We start from the raw sequence: 27,468 nt of genomic DNA, 5'->3' as shown, positions 1-27,468 counted from the left end.
TCCTTCTTATCTAGACCATTACTTCTATACTCTTTCTGCTACTTAATGTAAGTTAATACTTATACATGAATACTTAATGTATTACCACTTAATACTTAATGTATTAATACTTAGTACATTAATATTTAATGTATTAGTTATCTTTCACTGCATGGCAATAATACCATGAACTAAAGAGCTTAAAACAACTCACATTTACTATCTTACAGTTTCTCTGGCTGAGGAGTCTGGACACAGCATAGCTGGGTCTTCTGTAAGGCTGCGATCAAGATGTCAGCTGGGGCTGTGGCTTCATCTGCAGCTCGACACCATTGTAAAGCAATTATACTCTAATAAAGTTGTTTAAAAAAAAAGTATGTTTAATTTAAAAAATAAATAAATAAAATAAAATAGATAACCAACAAGGACCTACTGTAAAATAAATAAATAAAAAATAAATAAAATGAAACAGATAATATAAAACAATGAAACAAACAAAACTATTGCTATTAGTTTTTTGTGGATATGAATATTTCATGTTGTAGAATAAATCTAAACCCAAACTTCAAAAGGAAAAAGAAAAGATTTTAAAGCAGAGCTTCTATGTTTGTACAAGTGTCTTTCTTACTTCCATATTTCTAAATAATATGCATATGATTACTATTCTATTTTTGATTTATCAATTTGAAACATTAGTCATTGATTTTCCGCTGTTGTAGAGGAGAATTTGGGTCTTTTATAACTTTTTGTCATCATCCTCCCCAAACTGTTATCTTATGATTTTTAAAAATTAAATCAATGGTCAGGCTTTATAAAATGGCTATTATGTAAAATTGTTCACAGATGAGTTAAATTTGTGGGGGCATATTCCCCACTTCCTGACCCTAGCTCCCATGAACAAAATCCTAATAGTAGGATTCAGGGCAGTGCACATCAGTGGTGGGGTTGGCTCCAAGCTCTGCACAGCTCTTCCTGAAGATCAGGCTTCTGTCACTCTGCTCCCAAGGAAGCTGTGCATATCAAACCAGCGACTTCATGTGGGAGGTGGGAGACCATGTCAAGCGGTTTCACTTCCCCACTCCATCCCTCAAAAGGAAAATCATCAACTCCTCACCTCTCATTTCTAACTGCACACTTGCTTGGAGCCACTTCAGAAAGGAGACTGCTGGCTATCTTCCCTCATCCCTTTCAGAGAAACTTTAATCAGGGTTTATTTGCTCAAGGACTCTTGAGACCAACAGCTTTGTCAGCTCTCAGCATGCCTTCCTTCCTTCCCACCTCTCTCAAACCACTGAGGCTTGCACTGTTGGACAGGCTTTCCTGACCATCAGGGACAATTTCTGCCTCTTGTGAAATGACCCCCTTCAAATGGAGCAGCATGTGGGACAAATCATGGTCATTATTTCATCCCCGCCTTGTTTAACTGGCAGGTGGGGAAAGCAGGGGAGCTGAAAATGAGAAGGCAGATGCTGGCAGGACAGACTGGTGGGAAGGATATGGAAAACTTTGACTTCATAATTGTCATGGCTCCTATGACCAGACCTCCATTGTAGCTATTGCACTGTAAATTAAGACAAAGACCACTGAGTTGAGAGAATAAAGTGATTGGTCTATGTATAGAACCTGCTCATTTTGGGCCACGTCTTGAACTCAAAGTTGGGCTGGAAATCTCACTCAGATAGGCGGTGTGCATTGCTTGTGAAGGCTTGTCTAAAACTTTTAAAATTCTGACGTGATCATTCTTGCAAAACTCCCAATGTCTATATGTTTTATTCCCCCATCAATGAGAATCAGGAACAAGAGCAATAAAGATGAATTTCCTTATAACTATTGGTGCCTGGGAGGCAACTCTGACTTGGGAAAATGAGGCAGATGCCTCACATCAGGAGAGCTTAGGATCTTAACCCAGCTCTCAGGACATGGGGTGAGAGCAGTGGGCTCAGGGCCCACACTGTGACTCCCATCACAGGCAGCTTTTTCAATGTATTACTGAAAAGTTGAACCTCAGATGAAAACCCATATTAGAAGACTCCTTGATGCATTTCTTAGGTCACTAGCATTTGTGGCAGTGGGGGCAGGGAACCGTTAAAGTGGCAGAGTGGTGTCAGAAGTGGGAAAAGCCTTACACTCCCTGAATCACCCAGGGAGAACCCCTTGCATTAGGAAGAATTCCAACATCTCACCACATGGGGCTCATGAAATGTCCTGGCCCAAGCCTTACTCAGAGAGAGAGGCTTTCACAAAGATTTTATAAGTTCCAAATTATGATAGTGTCCAGAGTCCTCTCCCAAGATTTCTTTTTCCTTCTCAATATAACATGGTAGTCTCCCATTCATTTGTGATCAGGGTTAGTCGGGGTGGGGGGGGAAAGGGAGGGACATTTATCAGAAGATACCCTGACCTTTTGGCCTGAGCAATTTGGTATTCCAACTAAACCCTGAATAAGATCCTTTGGCACCCTTGACAAACTTCAGAAGCTCTAATTCTAGATTTTATAAATAAGTGTACCAATTGGGAATGTGTTTGGCTGCATGTAGCAAATAGTGGCTTAAACACTGTAACTGTTTTTCCTGTGACAAAAAGCCCAGACATAAGCACTATGAGAGAGAGTCCAAAGAGAGACCAAAGAGAGTACATACAGCTCTACTATAATAGGACATAAGCACTAAAAATCACTGCATTATACAAAATTGCACAATAGAAACCACAAGCTTAGGGGAAAGATGAGATTGCGGCACAACATTCAAAAACATCATCAGGAACATATTAACATAAGACAGAAACTCAGTAATATAAGTTACAATAGTAACATGTTAATGGCTAAGAAATACATAAATAATATTATAAATATGGCACTTTCCTTGAAAAAGGGCTGAAGCTTGCTTGTGGAAATGGGTGTTGGACAGGTACACAGCTCCGTTCAGCTAGGTGCAGTATTCTGCATTTATCTGGTGATTATCATGGATGAAATTACATACAAGCAAAAGTGACATTTGCACTATGCTCAGATTGTTCCCTATGATATCAGTCACATTGGAACAAATACAAAACAAGCGTTATAGCAGAATTAACTGTACAGCTGCTCAAGGAAGTCATCCAAGAACCAGGCTCCTTCTATCCTCCTGTTCTGCAAACTTGTGTGTGTGACTTTTGTTCTCATGACCTCAAAAAGGCTGCTGCACTTCCAGGTACTATTTCTATATTCCAGGCAGAAAGAAGGGAGGATAAAGTGTAAAGGGAGAAAGTACTTTCTCTTGAGAATCTTTGCTTGGGAAGGGGCACGCTCCCCAGGGCCATCCATCTATATCCATTGTCTAAAATGATACCACACAGCCATCTCTAGTTGCAAGGGAGTCTGAGAAGGTGAATATTTTAGACAAGCACATTGCTAGTTAGTACTCTATCATTATCACCTACAGGTTTGTTGAGCGAGTTGTAACAGGTCCAAGTTCTGGAGATAACTTGGTTTAATAAATGTGTTCCTACTCAGTTATCTAGAAAGACACCTGACCACAGAGCCAATTTGCCCGGGAGATCTTGTCGGAAGACATATATCAGATTCGAAGTTTCCTAACTGACTGAGTATCTCGATATTTTAATTTTAACCCATCAGAGGAATATTAATATTGCTCAGCTTGATACACTTCTAATGCACAACAGTTATGTGCCAGGCATAGTACCAGGTACTGAGGATATAAAGATGAGGATAATGGTGATGATGGTGATGATGATGATGATGGTGATGATGATGTTGATGATGATGGTGACTAATGCTTCTTGAGCACTTACCCTGTGCAAAGCAGTATTCTAAGTACCTTATTCATATTAGCTAATGGACTTCTCACAGCAATCATAGGGATAGGCTTTATTATTCCTCTAAATCTGTCAAGGATGAGAACACTGAGGCACAGAGAGGTTAAGTAATATACTGAGGTCACTCAGCTTGGCAAGTGGCAGTGTCATGATTTCAGCGTGGGTCCATGTTCTTAACTGCTGTTGAACCACAAAAGGGCTTACTATTTAGTTTTAGAGGCACGCACATAAGCACTAACCAGTAGGCAGAGCTTATTGATGGCCTACACAGTATTTAAAACATTAAAAAATTAAATGCCAATATTTAAATATTGAGGGATTTTCACCCCATACATATATTTATCAGGGTTATCCAGAGAAAAAGAACCATTAGCATACATGTAGATATACAAAAAGAGATTTATAAGTGATTGGCTCATGCAATTATGGAGGCTGGGAACCAGGGGAGCCAATGGCATAAGTCTAATCTGAGTCTGAAGGCTCCAGAACCAGGAGTACCAATGTCTGAAGGCAGGAGAGATGGATGTTCCAGCTCAAACAGAAAGGACAAATTCATCCTTCCTCCACCTTTTTGTTCTACTTGGGGCCTCAGTGGATTGGCTGATGCTCACCCACATGGTGAGGGCTATCTTCTTTACTCAGTCTACTGATTTAGATGCTGGTCTCTTTCAGAAGCACACTCGCAGACACCCCCCAAATAATGTCTTACCAACTACCTGGGTGTCCCTTACCCTGGTCAAGTTGACATATCAAATTAACCATCACAACTGTTTTCTCTTAAAAAAAATTCAGACTATTTGGCAATGCAGGACTGGTAGTCACATGTGGCAGTGGTTGGTTGGAGCTGAGTGGTAGCTCCTCCTTTTAGTAGGGCAATTTCTCTCCAGTACCCCACTCCCCACTATTCCCTACTGTCTTATGCCTCATCCCCTTTGTTTACTCATGCTTGGTCCTGCAGCATTTGAGTTGGCAATCCCTGCACTGTGGAGCATAATGAGTACAACAGAGAAGGTAAAATCAGAGTCTTTTGGAATCACAGAGAAGTGAGTTGGGGAAAACTTCATAAAGGAGGCTATATCAAAGTTGGGTCTTTAGGGTGAGAGCAAGCTTGTTAAGTGGGAAGGGAAGAAAGGCATTGCTGGCAGAGAAAACGACATGTGCAAAGGTAGATAGGTTTAGGAAGATGCAGAATATTGCTCCCTTCTGTCATGACGTTTGTGGAATTGTCCATAGTTGAAATCTATTAATTGGAATCTAAAGAAAAAAAATCTGGTTCCTGTAATCACTGTATACAGTCTGGGCTTTTGGTATAGCTTTAATGTCCCTCTTATTCTATTGATCAAACAAAAGAAAAAAAATTTTTTTTAGAAAAGGTTCTTTTTGAGCCAGCATTTTGCTTCCTTGTCTGATGCTTGCTTTGTGTAGAAATTGATTTGTTTTCTTTCTAGCCTGCTGGGGAATTTGCCCTCCTTGTCCTCATCTCACGTTATACCACAGCTTGAGACTCCCAAACTGAAAGCTCCGGACAGGCAGGATGCGTGCAGACTGCCCGAATTTGAATCCTGTCTCCGTCATCCCCATCTATGTGTTTCTGGGGACGTACTTCACCTCTCTGGGCTTCAGTTTCCTCCTCTGTAAAATGAGAATAACAGTGGTCTCTGTCTCTTAGGGGTAGTAGGAGGGTTTGATGAGTTACCCCATGAAGAGCACTTGGAACGATGGCTAGGATCTGGCTCCCAGTATACGCGTGGGCTGCTTTTACAGATGCCAGTCAATGCCTAACTCTGTGCCGGTTGTTGGGAAAACAGGCGCGATGTGGTCCCAACAGCAGGGAGCTGAGCTTCTGGCAGGAAGGTGGCAGGAAGGTCTGAGAGCAGAACATTTCGCCCTGTAAATCCTGTGCTTTTTCATCATAGATGGAAATGCCAACACCACCAACCTCTGAGCCTAAACCCTTAGTTGAGAGATGTTGCTCTTCACTGAACTTTGCTGGAAACTTCACGCTGGATGGGTAGACACATCAACACACAGGCGCTGGGCCACTCCACGGTGACATCGCTGGCTGTGCTTTGGTGTTTTTTCAGTCCCTTTAAAGAGACCCCAGTGGGCGGGGGCAGGAGCCACGAGGGAAATAAGTCTGGAAAGAGATATACAGGAGATCATAGTTAATGTGGCTCAGTGATAAATCAGTGTTTACTTTGGGCATAAATTTTTGCTTTACGCTGGCATAGTCAGAACAGATGTATTCAAAACAAAACAAAGCAAACCTGCAGGAGGAAAAATAAATCAGGAGGTTATTGTCTACTTTGTCTCTGCAACAAGCCCAGCCATGGATTCTTCAAGGTGCCTCGTTGTTCTGATTCTGATGGGGAAGGAAATGCCCTCGGGTTTTCTTTCTCTCCCTTTCTCCTGCTGCTGTTTTTTCTCTGTGATGGTGCTTTTGCTGTCACCTTTCAGTGACAAATGTGCACCACGTGGGTGTTGAATTTATTCAGCTAGTCCACCTGGGAAAGATTACAAATGAGGAACGGCGTTGGGATCTTCAAAACACGCTTCTGAAAGGAAAGAAAGTGGCTTTAGAATGATGTGGGGGTGGCATCTCCTCCAGCTGGGCTCCAAAAAGGACGTGAAATGAGACAAATTCAATTCTGATTACTACATATTTACAAAACGAGGCCAAAGGGCAGTAGGAAAGGGAAATACAAGGGGTCTCCCAGAATAGCAATTATGGGCAAACAAATGTGCGCTAAATTAATTGACTTGAACTATGTAATATCTGGAAATCATCTGTCATTCCTTTCGTATTTGTCTCTGACCTAAGAAGACTGGAAATGGAGGACGGGTGGCTGAGGAGATAATTCGGTGCAAAAAAATAATTCTTAAAACAAACGTAGCCAAATGAAGGATGCTCTCTCAGCTAAGAGACTTGACATTCAAGAGGCAATGGAGGGAAAGGAATGCAAACAGCTGTTACTTACTGGGCTGTTGACAATAAATCTTGGTCCAAGCTACTAAAAAGTTGCCATAGCAGCGTGGGAAGGCGTCTGCTACTCTCTTCTTGGGAGGGGGCTTGGCAGGAGGGGGAAAAGGGAGAAGGGATCTCAGGGTGAAATGAAAAGCTCTTGTGCCTGCTCTTTCCAACACTGATGTTTGTTGAAAGGCACTGCTGGGGAGAGAAAAGATATCTACAGCCCAAGGTGAAGTCACTGCAATCACAGCTATTCTTTATCGGGAATTTGTTAAGTGCCCAGCAGTTTCCTTATGGTATTATCTTTAATCATCACAGTATCTGTGAAAGTTAGGTAACATTATCTCTAATTTTAAAATAAACTTTATTTTTAAATTTATTACTATTTTCTTGGCTGTGCCACGCAGCATGTGGGATCTTAGTTCCCCAACCAGGGATCGAACCTGTGCCCCCTGCAGTGGAAGCGCAGGGTCTTAACCCCTGGACTACCAGGGAAGTCCCATAAATAAACTTTTCATTTTAGACTAGATTTACAGAAGAGTTGCAAAGATAGTGCAGAGATTTCAAGTATCCTCCTCACCCAGTTTTCCCCATCGTCAATCTCTTACATCACCAGGTGCATGTCAGAACTAAGCACCGGACATTGTTAGGTTACTATTAACCATGTTCCAGGCTTGATTTGAATTTCATCAGTTTTTCCATTAATGTCCTTGTCTTAGTCCACTCTGGCTGCTATAACAAAAAATCCCATAGGCTGGGTGGTTTAAACAGCAGAAATGTATTTCTCACAGTTCTGGAAGTAGGGAAGTCCGAGTTCAAGGTGCCCCAGATTCGGTGTCTGATGAGAACCCGTGTCCTGGTTCATACCTGGCCATCCTCTTGCTGCGTCCTCACATGTTAGAAGGGACAAAGGAGCTCTCTGGAGTCTCATATAAGGGCACTAATCCCATTCATGTGGGCTCCATGCTCATGTCCTGACCATCTCCCCGAAGGCATCATCTCCTAATACCATCATATGAGAGGTTAGGATTTCAATATATGAATTTTGGGGGGACACAAATATTCAGCCTCTAGCAGTGTTCTTTCTATTCCAGGATTCTAACCACATTACACGTGGTCATCATGTTCACCAGTCTCCTCTGGTCTGTGACAGTCTCTCAGTCTTTCCTTGTTTTTCATATCCTTAACAGTCTTGAGTGGTACTAATTATCTTTATTTTAACAGATCAAGGAATTAAACCTCAGAAAGGTTAAATGGCTTGCGCAAGTTCAGACAACTTATAGAGGCAGCACCAGATTTCTACCAAGCCAGTTCCAAGTCTGTTTCTCAGACTTGAGCTTGCATTAGAATTACCAGGAGGGCTTGTTAAGACTCAGACTGCAGGGACCCACCCCCAGAGTTTCAGATTCAGTAGCTCTGGAGTTAAGTCAGAATTTGCATATCTTGAAGTTTCTCAGGTGATGATAATGATGATGATACTGGTCTGGGGACCACATTTTGAGAACTTCTATATTAAGCCAAGTCCCATTTGAGCTGTTTACCCACATCAAATTAATTAGATACTTGTCAAATCTCCATTTCACTCTACGAAGCGTAGAAATGAAATCAGATTCTGATATGTCTTCCCCTCTCTTCCTTCCCTGCTTTCCTCTCTCCCCCTTTTTGAGCATCTCCGAACTAGGCACAAGAAGTATAGTCAAGGGTATTTCTTACCCTGGGTAGTAGAATGGGAGTGGTGTTTGCAGCCTGGCAGAGACTGGTTTGTGCCCTATTCTATCACATCTCAAGTGGCCTTGTGACTTCACATGAGTATGTTCGGCTTAGTGTCCTCAGCTGAAAAATGCTAATAACTAATTCCTACCCTAGACATTGAACTGAAGCAGTTATTGAAAAAGAGGAGACTGGACTTCCCTGGTGGCGCAGTGGTTAAGAATCCTCCTGCCAATGCAGGGGACACGGGTTCGAGCCCTGGTCTGGGAAGATCCCACATGCCAGGGAGCAACTAAGCCCATGCGCCACAACTACTGAGCCTGCACTCTAGAGCCCGCGAGCCACAGCTACTGCGCCCTAGAGCCTCTGCTCCGCAACAAATGAAGCCACCGCAATGAGAAGCCCGCTCACCACAACGAAGAGTAGCCCCCACTCGCTGCAACTAGAGAAGCCGCGCGCAGCAACGAAGACCCAACGCAGGCAAAAATAAATAAATAAATAAATAAAAACAATAGAAAGATATCTCTTTAAAAAAAAGAAAAAGAAAAAGAGGAGACTGACAGATAATGTGAAATTCATACATTCTCTTGGAAATATTAACACTTTTTTCTTTCTTCTTGAGAAACTTTCCATATTATTGATTCAAAATTTATTCTTCCTTTCTTGCTTTAAAAAAAAATGCTACTACAAAGCTGAATTGTGCTGAAAGCAAAATGTGGAGATTGTTAACCACTGATTTAAGAATTAAGCCACTAAAGGCAATGGACAATACAGCCTCACTAAAGAGGTATACTCATTTACTGAATTTAAGTAGTGGGACGGACGGTAAAGTAAACTTTTATGCCAGTGTAATAACTTCCAGTGCCCTGGCATTTAGTGAAACCACAGGTAAGGCATTATCACGTCATTGTTAGTCACTTAAAAACAAATCACCTATATTACATGTTGTTTTCTGGCACAGTTTATAAAGGAATAACTCAGAACCGTGGTCCTTCCTTTAGATGATCTTGACCCTAGGCCTATTTTAAATATTTCTTAAAAAGGATCTTGAGGGAGAGAAAAATAAAACTACTCAGCCTCCTAGTGTTATCTGAAAAAGTGCTGCAAGTTTTTTGAAACCCTTGAAGAATTTATTACCTTAAGTACTCCCATATTAATGATTCATATTATTTTCAAGCTCTCTCCCTATTTCATGTTTTGATTAGAAGCTCAGCTTGACTTTTAAGTTGGGCCGAATTCGCAATAAAATATGAAACTTTAGTTACTTCATTTGTTATCCTTCACATCACTGCCCCTTAATCATTTAAAACACTTCCAAACAATCATAGGTTTTCTAAAACAAAGTACAAATCATCATGCACACAGCCCTCAGGGGCAGAGAAAAGAATTCGTGTGTTAGCATATTTAATCATCCCATTTTGGGGAAGATAATCCGTTTTAATTTTCTTAAACTGTGTTCACTGCTTTCATTATTTTCTTGACTTCAAAGATCAACTTGACAACTATTTTTCTTCACAACCAGGCTTATGGTATTACTCCAAATCTATCTGATTTCATGGCCTTCAGGGTTGCTTTTGTGTATTATGAATTTCTCAGTTGGCAGTGCTTATAAGATGGAAACTTATAACTCTTTGTAGAAGTACTATCTTGCAGAAGTTGTTGCTGGGTTTTTTTTTTGAAAGAGGGAAATGATGTTTTCAGAGGGATGGTGAGGAATAGCTTGCAAAACCTACTCAATAATAGTGCATTGGATCATACTTCTGCGATATGCACTGTTTTCTTTTTGTTACCTGTTATTTCTCTCCCACCACCCCCAATTAAGCAGTGAGTCCCTCTGTGTTCTTGCCTCTGGCAGGGTTTGTGACAGACCCATCTCCTTTTCCTCCCTCACACTTCAAAATCCTAAACCCATTAATGAGAATAGGGTTTGACCACAGAGGCTTTTCCCCAGACTTGGAAAAGGAGACCTTGTAAAGATTCCTGGGTTTCTGAACTGGCAGAGCAGCAGAGAGAGCTAGTAGATTTTGAAACAGGAATTATATATGGCTGCAAGTAACAGAGACCACCATCTCCTAATAGAGTGACTTAAGCAGAAGTGGTCTAAAAAACACAAAGAAGTCCAGAGGCAAGTAGTCCAGAGCTTGTGTGCCTGTGACACAGAGTTATTGGGGACTTCTATCTCTTTGTTCCTCCATCCTCACTTCATGGTCTCCATTCTCAAGGTCGCCTCACATTCCAAGATGGCTACCAGAGCACCAGCCATCACATCTGCTTTCTTGGCAGAAGGAAGGTTGAAAGAGTGCTTCTCCCAGGCAAAGCAACTCCTTTTGAAAGCTCTGTCCCAGAAGTCACATATAATATATCTACTTATATCTCACTAGACAGACCTTAGTCACATGGCTGTATTTAGCTGAAAGGGAGACTGGGAAGTTAGCTTTTATAATAGAGTTCTGTTACTAAGGAAGAAGCGGAGGTGGATATTTGGAGAGCAACTAGCAGTGCATGTCACAGACCTGAAGGGGACAGGGAGCTAAAGCAAAGTGAAATTCCTGTGTGCTTGATGTGGATCAATGATCAATGGGGATCACTTCATGTGTGTCCTACATCCTCCTTGATGAATTGGCACAATGTAAAACCAGTAGACCCTTACGACAACCTTGGGGGAGAGAGTAGGGAAGCACCTAAGATTTTCAGGCCAAAGAAATGAGGCTTGAAGTAGAAATTAAGCAGAGTTATATAAAATAAAGAAAGCTCTGATTTCTTAAACACCTAAGTTTGGACTGAGATTTATAATTATTATTGAGGTAGGGTATCTAAGAAATCAAGCTTTGATTCAAATACTTTATTTTTTAAAGTTAAGCACCAGGACTTGATTAATTGCCTTTGTTGTAAAAATGCAACATGTTGGAAGGCTTGAGCAGTATTTTTCTAAAATGACCCACTAATTGCTGAGGACAGGGGCTGTATCTTTTATCTCTGCAGAGTGTCTGACAAACTAAGTCACCTCATGTGTGTTTGTTAAATGAATGAACAAATAATGGTAATCTAAGAGGTTTTAGTCACCTGTGTTTTCATATCTATTTATGTGTGTCTGTATCATTGAGAACTCCATTAGATGCAAGTAACAGAAATGGAAGTCAAATTGCTTAAGACAAAAGGTAATTTATCAGTGCTTATCATTTAAACAGTGGGCTTCAGGCATGGCTGGATCTAGAGGTTAGATGAATTCTGTGTAGGCTCCATTCTCAGGTAGACTGTCCCCTCTTGGTGGTAGAATGACTATGATTAGCTCCATGAAAACTTATCTTTTAGTTTTGAGTCAAGTGGATAAGAATATCTTTTCTCAGGTAGCAGTAGGAACAGTCCCTGAGCTAAGTCTCATTAGCTCTGATTGTTCTGACTTGGAATCAGAACTCTTCTCAGAACACTTCACTACAATGTGACAAATTTTAAGGCTCATTTTCACTGTGTCAATCAGGGTCCAATCAGGAAAAAGAAAACACACTAATTATTTTAAGAGGAATAATTTAATACAGGTGGGCCAAATCCAGTCCACTGCATCTTTGGCACAGCCTGGAATGTATTTTCCTCTCTGTCTGACAGTGAATCAGTTCTAAACAACACTGTACCTTGCTAACTCTGTTCCTGGGCCCTTGGTAAATGTCTCTGCTATCATACTTGTTTTCATGCGTTTATTATTTATGCTACCCAAGCATTAGCTGTGGCCCCCTGGCCTCCTTAGGATTCAGAGCACGTCAGCTCAAACCACCATTCTGTCTCCCCTTGGAGTCCAAAGTCCTCATCAAAATGTCTACACGTTCTCAGGTAGCTTATATTCGCTATGTCTGGTTTTCAAATCTGGATTTTGCACGCAGTTTCTCTGATTTTTGCCATGTTAACCTGGCTATGAAATTAAGCTCTGTCCTCAATGTGTAGCTTGCTATTTTAGATGGGATTTTTAAAAGTCTACTAAGATTGTTCTTTGTATATAGCAGTGGTCTTTAAACATCGATAAAGGATCAGAAGGTAAACATTTTCAGGTTTGGGGCCCATAATGACTCTTTTGCAACTACTTTTGCTATTGTAGTGCAAAAAGAGCCATAGACCATAGGTAAACAAATGGGCATGGCTGTGTTCCAATAAAACTTTATTGACAAAAATTGGTGGCAGGCAGGATTTGACCAGACCATGGACTGTGGTTTGTCAATCCCTGGTTTGTAAGAAGGCTATGGGTTTTGGTCTATTAAAGTTGTATTTTTAGTCAGTCATCTTATATTCTCTTGTTTGTAATTTTTTTCAGTTGATTTTGAAAACTTGGGGTTTTCAGGTATATAAATCATATCGCCTGATGTCTTAGTCCATTTGGGCTGCTATAACAAAATACCACAGACTTAACAAATACCGTAGGTTAAGCAACAAATATTATATTTGAAATAAGTAACTATATTTCTTATAGTTATAGAGGCTGGGAAGTCCAAAATCAATATGCAGCAGATCCAGTATTGGGTAAGGGCCCACTTCCTGGTTCAAAGACACCTCACTGTGTCCTCACATGGGGTAAGGGAGCCCTCTGGGTCTCTTTCATAAGGGCGCTAATCCCATTTATGAGAGCTCTACCTTCATGACCTAATCACATCACAAAGACCCCACCTCCTACTCCTAATAACATCCCATTGGAGGTTGGGATTTCAACATTCGAATCTGGGGGGACACAGACATTCAGTTCAAAATAGCTAACAAGGACTTCCTCCTTGACCAAACTCTAGTCAAGCTCTCTTGTTCCCTCTTGTTGATTAGACCTTGTCCTTGGATGACCATCCTTGGCCAGCGGTCCTTGGTCTGCTGTCTTTGGCCTGCTGAGCCCAGGTCAGCAAGAATCCTGCTGAGCCAGTTTAGCAAGAATCACCCCCACCGGTGATACCTTATTAAACTCCTCCCAATAATTTTCTTTCCAATGATTCTCTCACCCCACTCCATTTGCTATAAATCCCCAACTGTCCCTGTAGTTTTTGGAGTTGAGTTTAATCTCTCTCCCCTATTGCAATAGTCTTGAATAGTCTTGCTTGCCTGTTTAGCATGTCTGGTACAATTTTTCTTTGATACACCTTAATAATTTTTATTTTAACTTCTTTCCCTTTGTCCAGGTTATCAGCTACTGCCTCCTGACCTACATCAAATATAGTGGTGAGAGTGGATGTATGGGTCAGTGTCAGTGCAGAAAATAGGGCAGACCCAACAGGACTGATTGATGAGCATTTAATGAAAGGACTGTTTCCAAAATGTGGGTAAAGCTAAAGTAACCCAACAAGAGATGGTGAAGTACCCCAGGACTAGGCTAGCAACAGTGGGGTGGCTCTCACATGTCCCCTACACATGAAGGAGCAAGTGAAGGAAGCAGTTACCGAAACCTCATCAAAGCAGGGGAGGAGGGTACCTCACAAAAGCTGTGTCTTAGGTAGAAGAACACAACATTGCTTACCACAGCTAGATGGGAAGGCAGCCTGTTGACTCATGACCCTGACCCCTCTGTTCTCCTGCCCCCGATCTCCTGCTGGTGGAAGAACTCAACCAGAACCCACAGGGCAAGGGAGGCTGGTGATGGAGTCCAAAGAGGTTGGCCTCCTGGAAAGCAGAGCAGGGAGGAGCTGGGTGGAGGATGGATCTGGGGAGAGGGTGTGGTGAGAGTCAGAGAATCTGCATCACAATAAATATTGCTGACTTGTGCAGACTTCAGTGGAAGAGTTTCCATGTTTGCCAATTAAGGATCATGCTAATTTGGGGAGTGAAATGGATATTTTGTATCATATTAAGGAAGTATTTTTTTTTAAGTTTTTCTGTTAAAAACAAGAATGGATTTTGAATCTTATCGATGCCTTTTTGTCTTCTGTGCAGATGATATTCTGTTTTTTTCTCTTCTACTCTATTCATATAGTGAATTATATTAGTAAGGAGTGTACTTTGAGGAATACTTGCCTTCTTGGGAGAAACCTCACTTGGTCATGGAACATGAGTACTGTTGGATTCTGTTGGTTGGTATTTTATTTAGATTTTTGTGTGGATATTCACAAGTGAAAGAGAATGGTCTGTATTTTCTTTTGTGTTGTGTTATCTTTTTCAGCTTCATAAAAATACAGACAAGCTTTCCTCTTTCTGTTTTTGAAGAATCTATTCTCACCTTGCGTATTTTTTTCCCTTGCCAGCTGAACTTGGAAATGCATTTCCCCTATAATCTAATTTGAGAAGATATCCTACTTCAACAATGTTGGATCTTCCTATTTTAGATGGGTCAGGATCGTCTGGGTTTAATTTTCAATTCATAGATTTTGAGGAAAGAGTGGCTTGAAATAATCCTGCAGAGGTAGCAGGGACCTTCAGGCAAATCTTTGCAAAATTTTGTTCTATTTTCAGTCAAAAACTAGTGAAGGGTTTTCAATAGGTCAGTTGCACAATCAGATTTGACATTCTAAAGATCTCATGTTGACTTGCTTATCTTGGGAAAATTACTCTTCTAAGCTTCAGTTTCTACATCTATAAATCATAGGAAAAAAATCTATGTTATAGAGTTTGAGAAAATCATTTGAGGTAAGTGATATCTATAAATACTTATCCCTGAGTCTGTCTGGCATGTCATAAACATTTATAAATAAAACTAATATTATTTTTTGTGCATATTCATTCAAGTTATTCTTTTTTTGTGGGTTTAAGCAGTAGTTTTGTAGGTTCTTCATATAAAAAATATACCCTTCTCATAAAGATAATTCCTAGACCCATATGTATACTTTTGGGAGTGGAACCTTCTTACATTGTTGGCTTGTGGGAAACCTATTGATTTCTGTATATTTATCTTGTATCCAGCCATCTTACTGAACTCTTTTATGAATTCCTATATTTCTTCAGCTAATTCTTTTTATTTTCCTGGTTATTCAATCACGTTGTTTGCACACACTGTTTATTTCCTTTTCAAACCATTATTTGTGAATTACCTTCAACTTCAATTTGTTTGGAGGATAATATTTATCCTTGGAATCCAAGCCAGAATTGCATATTACAAATAGATTTCTTGGTGGAGAAGTGACCCACAGTTTAAATTACCTCTGAAGTTGAATAGGATGGTAATTGCAATGATTGCATAAGACACCATTTAGAAATTAAAAGTTGGATATTTAACTTACCAGGTAGAATAGAAAACAGGTTATTATGTGTATGATTGAGTTTAATGGGCTGTTTATACGCCCTCCATGTTCCCTATGTATAATCATGTATTTATTCTGTCTTGAACTAAGGAAAGGTCAGAGAAGTTTAATTACATACCTCTTTCCCTCACACCTTACTGTTGATCTGGAATATAAAATAGGTCTTGATTTCTAGAATTGCTGACTATGCTTGTCACTCAATAAACATTATGTATATTTAAATGCAACGAACAGCATATAGAGGGCATATAGTTCTAGTGCAGTTCCTGACATATAATAGGTGCTATAGACTGAATATTTGTGTTCCTCCCAGAACTTATATGTTGAAATACTAACCCCCAATGTGTTTAGGAGTTGGCATTTGGGGAGGTGATTAGGTCATGAGAATGGAGTCCTCATGAATAGGATTTGTGCTCTTTAAAGGAGGCTCCAGAGAGCTTTCACACTTTTTTCCATCACATGAGGACACAGTGAGAAGACAACTGTCTATGAACCAGGAAGCAGGCTCTTACCAGACACTGAATATGCCAGTGGCTTGATCTTGAGCTTCCCAGTCTCCAGAACTGTGAGAAATAAATGTTTGTTGTTTAAGCCACCCAGTATATGAGATTTTTGTTATAGTAGCCTGAACTGACTATGACGATAGGATACAATACACATAGCTTTCTCTCTCCTCTCTTTTAAACACATATGTCCAAGGACTATAGCCCCGTACTTTCAATCCCCCAATTTAAGTTCTTCCCATGCTCTACTAAGCCTACATAGTCTGCCTCCTGTCTCCTTTCCAACCTCCTTTTCTACTACTTTCTCCTTGCTTCCCTCACTCCAACCTCAAAGATCTTGATCTTCCTTAAGCCTTTGAAATTTGAATGAATGAATGTTACAACCTCTAGCACATAATTTGTGATGATAAACAATAAAATGATCATGGCTTGAATTAGCAGTATCTGACACCAGATGCTGATATTTCCTGGTCTGGGGGACCCCTGGGAAGCTGAAATTTTAAAGCTTAGAGATTGCTAAGGACCAAATTGCATCCCTTCCAAATTCATATGTTGAGGTCTTAACCTCTAATATGACTGTATTTGGAGATATGGCCTGTGAAGAGGAGTTAAGGTTAAATTAAGGTCATAGGAGTTGATAGTGCTGGTGCCTTATAAGAAGAGGGAGATCTACTAGAGCTCTCTCTCTCCCCACCATGTGAGGACACAGAGGAATGGTGGCTGTCTGCAAGCCAGCAGGAAAGCCCTTACCAGGAATTGAATGGGCTGGCACCTTGATCTTAGACTTCCCAGCCTCCAGAACTGTAAGAAGATAAATTTCTGTTGTTTAAGCCATCCAGTCTATGGTATTTTGTTATGGCAATCCTAGCTGACTAATACCACCATACAGAGATGTTTATAAATGGTTCATGTACCCTTCCAGCCCACTGAGAAGAAGTCTGGAACATAGGAGTAACTGTGATTTTAATAGTTAAGAAAACAGACTTGGGATTCAGTCTGCTCCACCTGCAACATGTCCTCTCTGAACCGGTGGCTACCTGGATCGTGGTCTTTTTTGGTGAGTTGCAGATGTGGGATAGAGTGAGCAAAATAACTGACGTCTCTTGAGGCCTCATCCAGAAACTGACACACTGTCACTTATGTTCAATTCCAGTGGACAAAGAAGGTCATACCGCCAAGTCACTAACAGTAGGATGGGGAAATATACTCCACCCACTATCATGGAGGTAGTCATGTTATATCAAAGGGTATAGAATTCTGCTACAGGGAGGGCATGAAGAATAGTAAACAATGATTCAATCTACCAGAGTTGTTTTATTACTACTATTATCACTTGAGAATGAAGCCAACATAGAGGAAAATAGCCAAGAGATGAAGAGAATAAGCACTGATGACTTTATTTGACTCCTGAAGCTTGACCTTCCCTTGAGATTCTCAATAAGTGAGCCAAAAGACCAGATTTTGTTTTAACTTAAGTTGGTTAGAGTTGGATTTCTATCCTTTGCTATTGGAAGAATCCTAAGGATTAAAAAAAATGTGGGGTAGAAAAGAATTCATTACTCTAGCAGAGTAATAGATAAGTAGTAAGTTAGTTGATTAGATTATAGTTTATAAAATATTTATATACTCTTGATAGAAGGGAATTACTCCTCACTCACTGATGTTGTGTGTGGCATGAAATTTGTTTTGGCCCATAAATTTTGGGTGGAAAAGATAGTGTGAATTTCCAAGCTTAGGCTTCAGAGATGCTGTGTATATTTTCTCATCTCCTGGGAGTTTCCCATCCTTGCCATGAGAAGAACATATGCTGGGGAGTCACTGCTCCTAGAACAAGAGACACATGAGGTGATGACCTGAATCTGGACCAGCTGAGCTCTGTCTAGATTAGCCAAACACAGTCAATCTAAGATGTATGAATGAGAGATAAACGTTTCTTGTTGAATTGAGGTCATGGGGTTGTTTGTTATGCAGCAAGAGATGACCGAAATGTGCAACATTTCCCAAACTTTGATGGTGGAATCCTTTTCTATTCATGGAGAAGTTTCTAAGACAAGTTTGCGCCTTTTCAGTTTGGAGAAATGATGGTCTGCTTATCTTTCAAACAATCCTACATAAATATCACTTCACTCCCCAAGGCGTTTGGTGAGAGTTGGACAGGAAAAAAGTCCTACTTAGGGTTTAAATTAAATTGCTTTTTAAAAATTACAGAAAAATCAATCAATCCAATACAAAAATTTGTATTTCTTTCTAAAATTACTATGAACTTGAATAGGAAGGGGAAGGAAAGATGAGACTCAGCCATATACTTTTAGTTTGCCAATTAGCAAGATTATACTCTCTCTGGGAAGTGGTTACTGGCAAGGGTTTAGTGGCTCAATAATGTCAGAGTTGATATCTTTGCAATTCTCTTGCCTTTTTCTTCATAATCGCAAGGTGACTCCAGCTCCAGCCATATAATATTCAAGGCCAACTTCTTGTACACTTTTTTAAAAAATAAATTTATTTATTTATTTGTTTATTTTTGGCTGCGTTGGATCTTCGTTGCTGCATGCAGGCTTCTCATTGTAGTGGCTTCTCTTTATTGCAGAGCACGGGCTCTAGACGTGCAAGCTTCAGTAGTTGTGGCACGCGGGCTCAGTAGTTGTGGCTCTCGGGCTCTAGAGCGCAGGCTCAGTAGTTGTGGGGCACAGGCTTAGTTGCTCTGCGGCATGTGGGATCTTCCCAGACCAGGGCTCGAACCTGTGTCGCCTGCATTGGCAGGCAGATTCTTAACCACCGCACCACGAGGGAAGTCCTCTACTTTTTGATTATAAAAACAAAATCTTTCCCAGAAGATCTACTTGGTACTTTTCCACTTATGTCTGAATCATGTCACATGACTACCTCTCCCTGCAAGGGAGTCTGGGAAGTCAAGTAACTAACATTTCCAGGCTCCATAGTGGGACATGGCAAGAGATGGAAAAAGTGAGTCGTGAAAGTCTATTGGTGCAGTCAATCAACTGACTGTTGTTATAAAAATTGGAATTTTTACCAGTACTTCAAGCCCCTTGGAGAACATTCTGGGGAGAAAGCTTGCATCCTTATTGCCGTTGCTCAGATGTTCTTCCCTGTGGGTGGAGAAGTAGCTTATCTGGTTACTGAGAATGATGAAGATGTGTTTCCTTGTGTATGGTCTCTGCCTGCAGGCAAAGCATGTTTTCCTTCTTTCTTTCCTCTTGTTATCCCTCCTGCTATTTTCCACCTGCTCTGCTTAAGCAAAGGCAAAAAGAGGCAGAAACCTTGGATGCAAGCAAAGCAATCAGATCCAGTTACCATTAAGAAGGCTGGTGCTCTGATACTACCTAGCTCACGATTTTTAATTGGATCAAATTTTTTGGGTAGAGAAGAGCACCCCCAGACCCAAACACCTCACTTTCTTTGCTTTACCAGTTTACATGACAATTTCACATCCATTTAGCAATAACTTTATGAGTTTGGCATTGCAGGAGTTATTTAACCTCACTTTACAAATGAGGAAACTGAGCCTGGAAAGGGCAAGTGAGATACACCCAGCTAGCGCTGGCATAGCCAGGACTCAAGCCTGCTCTTTCTGCTTCAGTGTGTGACCCTGCTATTCCTGTGGCATTTATTCTACCTTCCCTTTGTGCAGTCTCTTCAATTCTGCTCATCCTGTAGTATCTGTTTTCGCATCCTGTTGTCAACCATCCTGAATTCCCCTCCAGCTCAGGAGAGCAAAGTCTCAGCAGTCGGTCAATGCTAATATGTCAGCAATTTCCCAGAGCTTTGTTGTTGAGGAACCTGTCTTGATTTATCATTCTAAGTGTGTTGCTTAGGCAACATTGATTAACGATCAGTTTCTACATTACAAAGTAATCATAGGGCCTGATGAAACTGTTCAGGAACAGAAGCAGCCTTTGAGTAGGTATGAGATGTTCAGCCTTATACTAGATTGCCTGTGGCTGCCACTCTGCAGACTTTTAGTTGATGCTACACTGACTCTATATTTGAGCTTCCAGACTTCTTAAAGGGATATTGGCGATCAGGTTACAGTTTTCTGCTTGGTTGTCTATGAGTGCATTTGTTTTTTTTTTTAATTTTTATTTTACATTGGAGTAGTTGATTTACAATGTTGTGTTAGTTTCAGGTGTACAGCAAATTGATTCAGTTATATATATATATATATATATATAATATTCTTTTTCCAATTCTTTTCCCATTTAGGTTATTACAAAATATTGAGTAGAGTTTCCTGTACTATACAGTACGTCCTTGTTGATTACCTATAGTAGTGTGTATATGTTAAACCTAATTTATCCCCTCCCTTTTCCCCTTTGGTAACCATAAGTTTGTTTTCAAAGTCTGTGAGTCTGTTTCTGTTTTGTATATAGGTCATTTGTATCATTATTTTAGATTCCACATATAAGTGATATATGATATTTGTCTTCCTCTGTCTGACTTACTTATGAGTGCATTTTGGAGCAGGGTGTTGCCAAGTGTAGTAGCATAGTTTTTGGCTCTCTGTTCTTTTTTTTCTAGTGGCAAGCAATGCCTAGCACACAGCAGATGCTTAAATGTTTGTTGAACAAATGAATGAATTAGTGGACCTTTGGGTAGTATGTACATCTTTCTCAGCCTTGGCTGGTCACCACCTTTTGTAGGTTTCCTGGACATTCACATGTACTGAAAGGATTCCAAGAGGCTCCCTGATTCTACAATGCTTGGGTAGCATCCATTCAGTTTGAAAAATTCCTAGAAGGAGGCAATAGAGCACTCTTGTTAGTCACCTCTGAGTTCCAATGGCCTGGGTTTGAATCCTGCCTCTCCCTTCCTAGCTCAGTAACTTTAGGCAAGTTTTTATCCAATTGAGCCTCAGTTTCCTCATCTGTAAAATAGGAATTCTATGGTCAACACCTACTTCATGAATGGAGCAAGATTAAATGAATATAATGTGGGTTGAATATTTAGCACATTGCCTGTCATCTAGTTAAGTCCTTAGTGATTATTAGCTCTTATTTCTGTTCGACTCAAGATTTAGTGAAGAGAACCTTAAGGCTAGCTGAGAATGACTGAATTCACCCATAGAATGAGAACTTAATAGAGTTTGCTATAGAATTAGTTCAGGTCAAATATTTACAATAGTCATGAAAGGAAGTACAGAGGGATTACCAAGGCAATTAGCCTGATGTGGCTAAGAGAGTAGAGTTTACTCTTGTTGGTTTGGAGCTTGCCCTTCTTGTGTCCAACACGCTCTGCTGGTCCTATTTGCATTTCTCTCTCTGTTCTTGGACGTCCGGGTCTGTACTGTGATAGTGCTTTGGGCTTGTTTGTTTCTGGACATTCGTTTTCAGTCTCTGCTTTGGCAATTTGTCAGACTTTGATTTCTAATAAGAAGGACTTTATCAGCCATATTCCCAGAGACCTGGTTTCCCTCCAATTCACTCTGCAAAGTGCCTGTGATATTTGCCCAAGAAAGTTTTCAGTTTTTCCTCTGGCTCATTTCTACAGCTCTTAGTCTCATCCCAATCTTGGGACTTCCACTTTTTTTTTTCTTGAGTTTGGCATATGTTTACAGCTATATCATCCAAACTCCTATCAAAATATTGAGCATTTTCATCATCCTAGAAAGACTTCACACCCATTTTCAATCTCTCTTCTCTTCAAAGGCAACTGTTCTGCTTTCTATCTTTATAGATTAGTTTCGTATGTTCTTGAACTTCTTTTGCTAAGTATTCTGTCTGTGAGATTTATCCTTGTTGCAGGGGTTAGAAGTTCATTCCTTTTTATTGCTCAGTAGCATTCCATTATATGAATATCTTGTGATTTATTTATCCATTCTTGTATTGATGAACATTTGGATTATTTCCAGTTTTTAACTATTAGGAATGAAGCTGCAATTAACATTCTTTTACAAGAATTTTTATGGACATATGTTTTTATTTACTTTTATGGAAACAGAAGTCGAATTGCTGAATCATCAAGGAAATGGATGTTTATAGGAATTGCCAACCTGTTTTCCCAACTGCCTGTTTCATTTTGTACTTCCTTGAACTTCAGTTGTTTGGCATCCTCACCAGCACTTAGTGTGCTCAGTCCTTTTTATTTTAGCCACTTGAGTGGATTATGACTAATAAAGTTGACCATCTTTTTATGTGCCTCGCACTTATAGCTAGTTAACATTTCTCCTATTGACAGCAAGAGTAATTTTCCAACTGAGGTCTAAACTGAACTCTGTTTTCCCCATGACTCCAGGTAATGGATATCACCCAGTTCCCTGGGTAACTTCACTAAACACCCCGTGATAGTTAATTTTGTGTCAGCTTGAGTGGGCCATGGGGTTGACCAGACATTTGGTCAAACATTATTCTGGGTATGTCTGTGTGTGTGTTTTTGGATGAGATTAACATTTAAATTGGTAAACTGAGTAAAGCAGATTGCACTACCTAATGTGGGTTGACCTCATCAAATCAGTGGAAGGCCTGAATAGTACAAAAGGCTGACCCTTCTATGAGTAAGAGGGAAGTCCTCCTGCTTGACTGCCTTTGAGATGGGACATCAATTGTTTCCTCCTTTCACACTTGAACTGAAACATTGGCTTGTCCTGTGTCTCTGCTGGAACTTGTAACTTCAGCTCTTCTTGGGTCTCCAGCTTGCCAACTGCAGATATTGGGATTTGTCAGTCTCCATAATCACATGAGCCAATTTCTTATAATAAATCTCTTTATATCTATATATCCTATCAATTCTCTTTCCCTTCAGAACTGTGGCTAATACATACTCCTTCCCCTTTCACCATCTTCTCCCAAAGTGCCCCATTTTGGTTCTATTTCTGCACAAGCATTTATACATAACCCTGTGCTGGCTTTGTTAAGTAGGCCATAAACATGTGTTCGGTGCTTTCATTTAACATCTTTGGGATTGCAATTAAAATCCTTGCATAGAAGTTATCCAGAGTTATCGTGAGGCATTCAACGCAGCCATATTTGGAAGTAGTGACCTCCCATTAGCATCACATGAGACATAACCACAGGGTGGTGGATTCCTGGCTTTACACTGTTCTTCTTTAACGATGTTTTCCAACTGAAAGATATGATCCGGTAACATAAAAATGAAAGGGCTCTTGCCCTCCTAATAGCAGAGTGACTAATAGAATAACTATTGATGATAAACCTCCACAGAAGGAGAAGGTTAAGGATGCTGAGGGATGCAGCAGCACTGCAATAGAGATCCGTCTCCACACTCTGGGATGGGTGCAAACCTTGTTTTTTTCATGACGCGGACTCAAGCATAACACTCTGAAAGCAGAACTCCCATTAATCAAAATCCTGCGTGTAATGCCTCAGAGACGCAAAGGGCATGTTTCTTTCTTCCTCTCTCTTTCCAAACAGCCTATTTATTTACTTGTTTGTCTACTAACCTATTCATTGATCTATTATTTTTATCTATTATTTATTTGTTTACCTACTAGATATTTTCATTCATTTATTAATTTATTAATAAAAATGTATGGACTGAGTTACATCCCCAGACTGGAGTAAAATATAGCTTCCCCCCTCTTACTTTTTAAATTACACCTCATACTCCATACAAATTCAGTATCTTCTTTCTTGAGACATCTAACCCCTCCCCAGATTATACATGATCCCCAGGGGGAGGCTGCTGGATTTAAAGGGGGCACTTGGGTTTCCAAATATAGTCAAAGAAAGAACTAGCCATTTGGAAACTAGCCCACCAGCTTGGTGCATCTTTTGTTCACAACCGAGGGTCTTGCTTTGCCTGCAGCATGGTCTCCCACCACCCGTCTATTTTGCCCTCAGCTCGGCGATTGTTTCCACTGCTGGACTAAAATCAGTCTTTTGATGTCTTCCCCGGGGCTTGATGTTGAGGCCAAGTCACTGTTTCACTAGCCCTCATGGTGAGTATCCCCTGTACAGCCTTGGTGTCTGTTTCTGGAAACTCACCATCTCAGTGCATTCTGGAGATTCTGAAAGATTCATTATCATCATCAGAGAAGGGGTCACTCTTCATCTTTCTTTTCCCAAACACTCATGATCCTCTTGACGAATTTGCCCACATCCTCCCCAGCTGCCAGATGAAAGGTATTGGAAGAGACAGCACTTGCCAGGCCATGAGGGTCCCGTTACTCCTCCATCCGTGGTATCAGGTGCCTGTGAACCTGAAACCTGCTCACTTAGGAGTTCAGAGAAGACGCCGAGAGGATCTTCTCCAAGAAGTTCCCTGTGCCTACCTGGCCAAAGTAACTGCCTCTGATTCTCTTACTGCAACATCAAAGAAACAACTAACCATAACTTTGCTATGAAACTAACCATAACTTTGCTATGAAAGTAGTCCTTGTTCATGTTAGAGACCCCAAGTTAGTGTGCTCGGTGCATGGTGAGGCCAAACAAATCAAAACATCAAAGTTTAGAGCAAGATTTATTGCAGGACCATGCAAGGAGATGGGTGGCTCATGCCCCAAAATACCCTGAACTCCCTGAAGGGTTTCAGCAAAGAATTTTTAAAGGCCAGGTGAGGGAAGGGGGTCACAGGGTATGTGACCAGCTCCTGCACGATTCTCTGATTGGTTGATGGTGAGGTAACAGGGCAGTGGCACAGGGGGTTAACATTATCAGTCCTCAGGCTCCAGGAGGCCTGGGGGCTGTGAACTCATGGTCATCAAGTAGTAAACATCTTTCATTCTGGGCGGGGTGTTTCACATCTGTAAAACAACTCAGGAAATGTGCATTAGCTACTGTTATCTAGATACTTCAGAGAGGAGCTACAGCAGAGGATGTGTGGGAAGGCTGCCCTGGGAAGGCCCTATAGGGTCCTGCTCAGTTTACATTCATTGTATTGTAGGAGACTTAAGAACTACAGATGGATAATGAGAGAAAGTAAAATCACTCAATCACCCATTATTCCACCATCTAGCGTTACCCAGTGTTGACCTTCCATGTGTATCATTTCAGTCTCTTCCATGTACCTACACATACACGAGACTGAATTATCTGGCATTGTATCATAATCTGGTTTTTATTTTTTCACTTAAGAATACATTATTCATGAATCTATTCAAAGATATTTATTGAGTGGCCACTATGTGCCAGGCACTGTTCTAGGCACTGGGCATACAACAGTGGAAAAATTCCTGTCCTCAAGCATCTTGCTTTCTAAGTGCCCTGATGGATAATAAATACAACAAATAATTAAAATATGTTATTTTTCAAACAATAAAGATTAAAGGGAAAAATAAAGGGAGGAAGGGGGATATGAAGAGTGCATATCTGTATTGGGGTCCAAGGCAGGCTGCCCCCAAATATGCCTCAATGGCATGTTGATTACTTTGAATGAATGTTACTTAAGAAACATCTGATGCAAGAGGGACACTCTGACCCTCCCCTCTGTCTCCCTGAAAGCAGGAAATAAATCTCCCCTGTGAAAGGTGCCCTCCCTGCATCTGGAAGTAGGACACTTTATCACCAGAAATGGGGAATTCGGGCTGAGAAGCTTGTGTAAACAAATCTTGTTACTTTAAAAATTTGCTACCTCAAGCCCAGACTCTGTTCAGACTTCTTTACTAATTAAGCACCCAAAGCCTAAGTTTCTTTGTCCTGTCAATTCTTCACAAATCTATTGTTTCTTTGTCTACAAAGTATAAAAGCTGCCTGCCTTGGCCACTTCTTTAGGTCCCATTTCTATGAGACCTCTGGGCTCATGAATTTAATTTGTTTCATTTCTCGTGTTAATCTTTCTTGTGTGAATTTTGTTATTAGTCCAGCCACAAGAAGTCAAGAGTAATAGAGGTTGCTAACACATATATATGGAATCTAAAAAAAAAAAAAAAAAGAAAACCCTAGGGGCGGGACAGGAATAAAGACACAGACATAGAGAATGGACTTGAGGACATGGGGAGGGGGAAGGGTAAGCTGGGACGAAGTGAGAGAGTGGCATGGACATATATACACTATCAAATGTAAAATAGATAGCTAGTGGGAAGCAGCCACATAGCACAGGGAGATCAGCTCGGTGCTTTGTGACCACCTAGAGGAGTGGGATGGGGAGGGTGGGAGGGAGACGCAAGAGGGAGGGGGTATGGGGATATATGTATATGTATAGCTGATTCACTTTGTTATAAATCAGAAACTAACACACCACGGTAAAGCAGTTATACTCCAATAAAGATGTTAAAAAAACAAAAAGAGTAATAGAGGGGGAGATTTCCTCCTCCTCCCCGCTCTGCATGTTGAGGGTGTGTGTCGGGGGAAGTTGACATTTTAGACGGGAGACCTCACGAACAAGGTGGTTTCTGGGGAAGGTTCTGGAGAAGGGGAGGGAGAGGAGCATCTCCAGGCAGAGGAGCAGCCTGAGTCCACAGAGCACCTGGCTTGTTCCAGGAACTGTGAGGAGGCCCACATGGGAGGGGAAAAAGAGCAAAGGGGAGTGATGGAGGAGCTGGTAACAGACGCGTGGGGTGAAAGTGGCGGACCATGAGCCCCCGCTGCTGTCAGGCTCCTTCCTTGCTGTTCTCTGTTTTTCTATGGTAAGATTATGGATTTATGTAGCCCACCACCAAATACTGGACTTTTACTTTGATTCTGGTTTTCCAGCAGAATCAGCGGTGAGCCCTTGCTGTGACTTTCAATTCCTGATTGTCACGTTCCAAGAAAGGAGAGAGGATGGCAGAAAACGGGCACGTGGTGTCAGCCCATTTCTGCAGAGGGGGGTGAAATTTGGAGTTATTGCCCTTAAGTCCCATTCGTGCTGGGTTTGTGAAGGCATGAGGCTGTTGACCTAAAGGTCCAGGAATGGCAGCCTTTACCGCCCTGAGCAAAATTAATGGGATGATGTAATGCCTGATAAATTTACCAGAGGAAGGAGGCAATGAGGAGGGTTGGAAAGGGCAGGAACAAAAAGAGACATACAAGAGGAGACCAGAAGGAAGGGGAGAGCTGGAAATCTTTATAACATTAATAATATTTTTGTTGTTCTGACGATTTAAAAAGTAGAGCACGCACATTAAAGAAGATTTGGAAAGTTTACAAAAAAGTAAATATTTAAGTGAAAGCCACATAACTCCATATCTAGAGATAACAATGAGACGTTTTATTGCTTTCCATCCAGAGATTCATATAATCATATGTGTATGCAGTTTTGGGTTTTGCTTCTTGTTTAAAATTTTGTCAAGAACATTGACTTACAACCACAGGAATATTAAAAACCATGATTTTCAGCCATCATGTAATATTCCACCAATATTGAACCAGTATTGTAACAAATGCTATCAGTTCTTTATGGTTGGAGGCTT

This window comes from Eubalaena glacialis, chromosome 13 (assembly GCF_028564815.1).
Source record: "Eubalaena glacialis isolate mEubGla1 chromosome 13, mEubGla1.1.hap2.+ XY, whole genome shotgun sequence".
NCBI lineage: Eukaryota > Metazoa > Chordata > Mammalia > Artiodactyla > Balaenidae > Eubalaena > Eubalaena glacialis.
This window is presented reverse-complemented; position numbering follows the sequence as displayed.